Below are 8,296 nucleotides of genomic sequence, written 5' to 3' on the forward strand. Positions count from 1 at the left end.
TCTCGTATAACATTCTTCTTCTTCTTCTTCTGCTTGGTGTAGGCATTGTGGACTGTTTTTAAGAGGGATTAGCTTCCTGCGATTTTCATTCCCAGCTGTCAATCCATCTCTTTGGTGGTCTCCCCGGGAGTCGTCTACCCTTGTGTTGAGGTCGGCCGTGCAGTTCAATGTTGGGAAGTGTCGATGGTTTTATTCTCCTCGCATGCGCATACCATTGTCTTCTTCGTTTTCTTCCCCTCCTAACGACGTCTTATCTTATGCTGAGTATAAACGCTGTATGCGGTACACAATATAGCTACAGAGTATGTGAAAGAGCTGTGTATTCCAGACAAAATGGTTGATAGACGTCTCACGCTGCAAACGGCTACAGCAACTACTATGGGTAAAGTGATCTTATCAGCTCGCAATCAGTGCACTAAATTTGGTGAGCGTGCCTTTGCTGTTACGAGACCGATGGCTAGGAATGCTCTTCCGCATTTGTTTGCTCAATCATTTCCAATATCTCCTCTTCTTTAATTCAATCACAGTAAAGCGCTCTTAAGGTTGTATTTTACGAGAATAGAGCTCTATAAATGAATTAAATTTATTATTTTTTTTTAGAAAAGCCCGGAGACAGTTTGTGGACTCCATATGCTCTTTCAATAATTTAATAATTATTGTTTAATAACATTTTATTATGTTTCTTAATTTTGAATTTTTGGTGTTTAAATATGCAATTAAAATTATCAAATAAAGAAATTCTTATGCTTTTTAACAAAAATGGTAAAAAACCAGAAGAAAAATGGAAGTAAAATTATTAATTTTTAATTGTAAACACACAGTAGCTATGATGGCGTAAGACTAGAAGTTATATTAGAAGTGCGTACACATTGCGTATGTGTAGGAAGTAGGAAGGTTCATAGTAGGGCAGAAAGTAAGGCTACGGGGGAGTAAGGTAAAGATTCTAGTTTTCATGAGAGGTTGGGAAAAAAGTTATCGCGCGCCATATATCTTACTTTCCATTATAAGTTATTTGAGAGTTGCGAAATTTATATTCGAACTTATTTGAATATTTATTCGGCGGGTGAATTGAGAGATTTATCTCTCAAGTTACCGCCGACAATCTCGGAATGCAGGAATATAATGTAAATTCCCAGAGTTACGATACGAACTTGGATTCTTTTATGAATTTTTTTCAGCGGAGAATTTACAAAATCGGCGCAAGTTTGCAGCCACACCTTCCCTTAACTGCCGATCCGTGTGAGCTTTTACATCTATTCTTACTAAATTATTCGCCTCTCTGCGATATAATGAACATTCTGATTTATAAAGAGAAGCTTAGTGAAAATTTAAGGGTGGAAAAAAATCATTTTGACCGAACTTTCAATAACTCTACGACGCATATTTTACTTGCGTGCCTAACAAAAAATATTCTTAAGTAGTATAACAAATCTTTTCTACAGTAGTTACTTAATTTGTAACATAAGTTATACAAAGTTTTCTGAATCGCCAATGTTCACCCCGTATATATATATATATATATATATATATATATATATATATATATATATATATATATATATATATATATATATATATATATATATATATATATATATATATATATATATATATATATATACATACATAAATATTTATATATATATATATATATATATATATATATATATATATATATATATATATATATATATATATATATATATATATATATTGATCAAGAATTGTTTTACTGTGGTAGGTTTTGAATATGCTCTAAATTATAAATTTTAAAATAAAAGGCAGCTACGTTAATCCATTCTATGTATAGATAGCTTTATAAAAGCACTCATACTTAGTAAATGCTATCATCTTTCAATCGTGATCTAACTTTAAACATATATAGTTTAAACACATATAGGTACCAAATTTTAAAGCATCATGTACTTCAATGCATAAAAATCAATATACAAAATAAAAACATAATAAATTTAGATAATTTAAAAAGCGCCATTTTCGTACAATCTCAAAGGCGCTTATAAAGAGGTGAATAATAAGAATATGATGATGATAATGATGGACAATCTCCCGGGATAGTGTTTTGTAAATATATCATTAAGTAACAGTTGCTAATTGTCAACTGTGAATGACGATTCGGATAGTAGCCAACAAATGCAATCTGTGATCGCGTGATATGATGTAAAGTTGGTTTTAATCTTCACGGATATAGTCAACTAAACATATATTCAATTCATCATAATTTAGTAAACTTAGTGACTGAACTATGTCGTAAAGTAATACGGAAACACACTTTAATCTACAGTTGACCTGATGTTCAATATCTAAACTGCGACCGGTAGTTGTGAAATAGAGTTTTATAGTGGTTTTACACAAAGTGAACGATGAATGAAAAGGAGAGTGTTTTATTAGAATTCTCTAACAAAATTAACAATGCTTTATAAGTACAAAATATATGTTCTACAGATTTACGAAAGCGAAGACATTAAAATACTTTAAATTGGTCGTAAAGCTAGTTGATTCTGATAATAATTTTCAGCATTGTTGAAAAAATATTTTTTTAACGTAATTAATTAACTATTTAAATTAAAATGTATGCCTTCTGTATATATAATCTACACTATTCTAATATGGTACACATACCTAATAATTCAACCGCTGGCGTGGGTTGGAGTACCTACCCATATGAGAAAAAAATATAGGTACCTACGTATATAAAAGCTGTAGATACCCAAAAAACCTTTTTCTTTTAACAATGCCTGTCCTATTTATCGGGACACTGATTAATGGCGGAGGACTCATCTATTATCTGTCCCTTTCACCCTCCCCTTATCCTCTCCTTCAAAAACTACCCTTTTCATTTGGTCAATGCGAGTGAGAGAGATGGTGAATGTCAGTATTTTCTATGTTAATGCCTTCGTTGGTTGCCTAGATTAGGTGGCCTGACAGGTTGCGTAGGTAGGTAACTATCAATTGTTTTCTAATTTATATTATTACAATCTATTAGAGGTGAGTATGAAATTGGGTGTGAAAATGATTCAACTACCGAAACAAATCTAATCATAATAAAAATAATAATATAATTTTGTATAATTTATAAAGCATTGTTATTATAGGAGGAAATGAGATAAAGCAGAACGGGGGATATATAAAAAAATAGAAAAGTTATTTAAGGTAGTATGGACACGTGGAGCGAATGGATAGTGGGAGAATGAATAAGGAAGTATTTTTGGCAAATGTGAGCTGGAGAACAGAACGAGAACATAAATAATAACGAGCTAAAATCAACTATATTTTTGTTTTTGTTTTTATGATTATAAAAATATAAAAATTGATCAAATTCCATAAAATGAATCAGACTGCAGTATTTTAATTCTTAAAAAAGCTAATCAAAAGGTTTCTGATGTATATTAATATCTCTAAAATAGACTTCCGTATTCTTTTTCATCTATGTTGAGATGTCAATAAAATATGCGTTTTATGCAACATGCATAGAGACGAGAGAATAAAAGAAAAATATCACTAAGAGAATTCAGAATTTAGGATGGTTCCTAAATATTATGGATATATGTATATGTATATATATATATATATATATATATATATATATATATATATATATATATATATATATATATATATATATATATATATATATATATATATATATATATATATATATATATATATATATATATATATATATATATATATATATATATATATATATATATATATATATATATATATATATATATATATATATATATTTTATATTTATATATATAAACGAATTTCTTATATAACGTAAAAAGGTTGTACTTATCTAACCCTAAGCTTTCTCTCGGATAAATTTAAACGACCATTTTGTCAGTATATTTTTAAATAAAAGGAGGGTTGATTATTCACGCAGAGCAGATTAGAAGTTTTTAATTGGCTTCATCCCCTGTCGTGTCTTGGCATAAATTTGTCGATAGTAACACCCCCTCCAGTTGAGTACACTTTCCACCCTCTCTAAAAAGGCGGAATTGCCTAATCTTATTCTGGGTTTGATTTGATACCGTAAAGATAATATTTTTAAATATATATTTCCTTTCCTTTTATCGATGTAACAACAATAATTTTTAATTATTCACGTGCTTCCTTGTGGCTTTGTTATTATATATGTACCATAAATGTTCTTAAGTTTGTAATATTTAATAACGGCATAGATATATGTTTTATTTCAAATATTTTTATTCATTTCATAAAATAAAAATAAGTTATTCTAATTATATAATAAAGTATTGAGTAATGCTAGTAAGCTTTTGGTTTTTGTGTATTCAGTTGATTTTAAAAATTTGTTAAAATAATACGATATTGAAATAAATAATAATAAATAAAACAAAATTAAAACATATTTTTGTACACTTACCTCAATTATGTACCTGCCATTATCGGTAAATATACCACGTTTATATGTATTTACTTAGCCAGCCTATGACAGATCGTATGTCAAGTAATGACCGGACTTTCATATTCTTCATCATCTTTGTAGAAATATTGATAAAATACACCTTGATATAAATAACTTGAAATTAGTGCAAAATCCATAATTTATAAACAAATTTTGGACAAACTCAAAATATTGTGATTAATTTGTTTTGATAATTATAATAACACACAAAGTAAGCGATTTAAAAAGGAAACAATATTGTTTAAATAAATCATAAAAATATCATAAGTAGATGATTTGTAATGTGATGGAAATTGTCGATATAAGTTAAAAGTTTCATTGTTTACCAAATAAAGTTTTCGTTCGAACTTAAAATTCGCACTGCGAGAGATCGTTCAGTACAAAAGAACCGATTTATGTTAATAATTATGTCCTTGTTTTATAAAGGGTGGTTTTCCACCGCCCCTTTTAATCACAGTGTGAAGCCTATAGCTCGGGGTTGGGGTCGGAGGCGTTTGATTGTCTAATTCACCTCAGTAATTACACTCTTTATTAATGCCGAATCAAACACCTTGCTATTTTTATCGAATAATAATGAATCCAACTTCATAATTTTAAAATCGCTTATCGTGGAAATATTTCATTCAAATTGAAAGGAACTTTACGCACCATTGTGCGTCATTATTAATTTATGGTTTATAATCGCTATTTGAAAAAATTAATATGAAATTAAAATTAAATATGAACCCATAAAATTACTTACATGGAAAAAACAACGATTTATTGTAATTTTTGTAGGAATACTCGAACTAGAAACACGTTATAACATACAAACTAATAAACTTTAAAGTAGTAATTATTTAAAATTCCTTGTTATTTAAATAAGAAATAAATAAATTCTAAAGTTGAGATTTGAGATTCATTTTCAATTCCTTGTTATTTTAAATAGAAACATATTTTATTATAAACCACAAACAAAATAGTTACGCTTATTGCTAAAGCATTGTTTTTTTTAATGAACATAAATTTTATATGAACTTAAATTTGAACACAAACATTATGAACTATTGAATTTTTTTTAATGGAACATTTAATATTTTAAATGCTTATTTGATTCATAACTTATGGCAGTTTTTGTCTCTAAAATTGTTCTTAATCGGAATTGTATTGGAAAGGTATCCAATTGGATTAATTAGAATAGTTTGATAATGTACCTGCCATTAAAATGGATTGATTCGTTACTTCCTAGTAGAACAACGAACTAGTTTTTTTTAAATAGATAATATATTATAAATACTTGCTCCCTAATAAACATCCAATTAGAATTTAAGTAAATAATTTAACTGTAATTTATTTTCTACACATTCCTTACTTGGAATCTTACTTAGCAAATTTAAAGTTAAAATACAGCAAACCTTCTTATGCGTACAAAAAAAGCCTTTAAATTTATTATTTAGCCATTCTAACCCTTATAAATAATTACCTCCCCGTAAAAGGGTGACTAAAGCATCCCTTTTCTCTCTTTTTGCTCCCTTAATTTGTAATTATATTGCACTCCTTCTAATTTACTCTCAGGACTCGGACTTTTCTTTAGGAATAAGTACCTAATATTTTTTACAACAAAATTTTGCATCTGTAAAGCTCTGGTGATTTTTAGATATCATTCTTAGATATTTATTGGTTTGTACATCAGCAGTTTTTTTTCTAGTATGCACTAGATTTTTTCGCTCACGATTTTACAGCACACTTATTTCTTATGAATCTTTTCTTAAAGTTTAGCATATGTATCGCACGTGTTTGACATTTAGACAGTTAAAACGTTGTAACGTTTTGAGATTTAAAAAAAAGTTAAATAAATACTGTCAATTAAGCAATTTCCGTCTTGAATATTGCTTACTTATTGCTTGCTTATTGTGTGGGGAAAATGTACCCATGATAATTAGTGAAATATGTTTATTAAAAAAAAAAAGTATTTTTATTGACGTTAGTATATAAGACACTATCCAATATTAAAAGAAAACATACAATTGATTTTATTTTGAACAACCCGGTAAATAATTCATTCAAGAGTTTTGATTATTTTGTTTGAGTTGTAAATCGGTTGTAAACATTCCGAGAGTAATAAATTTAGCATGCAGAGCACTCTAGCGGCGAGTAGCGTAAGTAGTGCATACACATTATGTTTATAGTTATTGCTATCGCCACACCCATAAATCGTCGAGGGCGGGGCAATGAACTACCGCAGATTGTTTCGATTCAAGGCAACGCCATAAAACATAATTTACACGTGCGAATAATGAAACACAATAATCATCACTAAATCAAGGGAAAACACTATCCTCTCGGCGGTTATTTAATATAAATTTTTACAGACCCATAAACCATGAATGATTCATTCCCGCGTTTACTTTATGGCGGTTTACGGTTTATATCTCCACTAAAGCTTTCAATCACGCGGCGCGTGCCGGTTTGCGCCCCGGCTAATAAAGTAGCAGGTTTGGTTATCGACCGCTAGATGGCATTGCTGGCTCCGGCGCCAGTCGCTAACTGCGGTTTTATGGGGAACTAAAAATAAAGACTGGCTTGATGTTTACGACACCATTTTCAGTTCGTATATCGTAAGGCGTACCGTAACACTCAGTAGCTTATAGTAGTCCTCGCCAGGAGAGGAAAACGCCGAGTAAGATGACAAATTTTGCAGAATTAGGTTCCGGAGCTCGGTGGGATGTTTACGACTATGTTCATTTTATTTCATGGACTATATCAATACCGCTAGACATTTATATGATTTTTATTATATCTCTATACTTCAGTGATTTTATCGAGAAGTTTTATGAAGATATTTGCCATTTTTATTAATAGATCAGGGCTGCCCCCGGACATTGTGTCGCCCTTTGACTACTAGCCCTAAAAGTACCTACCTAACTAACTTATTGACTGACCATCGTGTCGCTTCTCCGCTGGGGCAAGCAGAGCGAATATTCTATTTTTCGCTTCTTCCACATTCATGCATCTCCTCACGCTCGCCGATTATTTCGACCACTTTGAAGTATTTGACATACTTGTTCGTGCCAAGTTTTCCTTGGTCTTCGTCTGCTTCTTTTTCCTACTACATTCGCCTCATAAATTTGTTTTAACGTTCTTTCCTCGCTCATTCGTTCCACATGTCCAAACCATCTAAACACACCTTTCTTAATTTTGTCATTGTGCTTGTCTCCGCCTTGCATTCTCTTCTTATTTCACTATTCAAACATCTATCATACATCGCTTTGCCATACATTCGTTTGAGGGATCGCATTTTAACTGCATTCAGTCTACTTTCATCATTCTTTTGCCAACTCATTTTGGTTTCATAAATTAGGGTTAGAACCAGGACCCCGTTGTATACTGCCGGTTTAGCTTTCGCTGATAAGTTTTAATCTGCTATAACTGATTTCAGTGCACCATTCACTGTGTTCCCAGCATTCACTCTCATTCCTATATCTCTATCAATATTTACATCCCTAGAAAACATACTACCCAAATATACGAAATCATCTAGCTGTTCTTCATTAATCGTTTATATTAATTATTATCCATAAAATCAGTAAGGTTTATAAATAAACGTAGCACAGATTTAATTTACCAAGATTAATATTTTTCTTCAGCATTTTTTCAGAGTTTCACGCTGAAACCTGAAAGTTCGTGTAATTTGATAATATAAGATATTTGTGCGATGTTTCCACCCCCAAGAACTAACGCATCCAACATAATAACATATTAAGGCTCCTAACATATGAAATGCCTCGGGGTTGTATTATGATTTACCCCGCGTTATTTTTTCTCCATTCCACGTAAGGGATGAGATGGCGTGACCCCGCACCG

The sequence above is a fragment of the Brachycentrus maculatus genome, unplaced genomic scaffold, assembly GCF_059751285.1.
Source record: "Brachycentrus maculatus isolate JH-2025_06_01 unplaced genomic scaffold, ASM5975128v1 h1tg000081l, whole genome shotgun sequence".
NCBI classification, from domain to species: domain Eukaryota; kingdom Metazoa; phylum Arthropoda; class Insecta; order Trichoptera; family Brachycentridae; genus Brachycentrus; species Brachycentrus maculatus.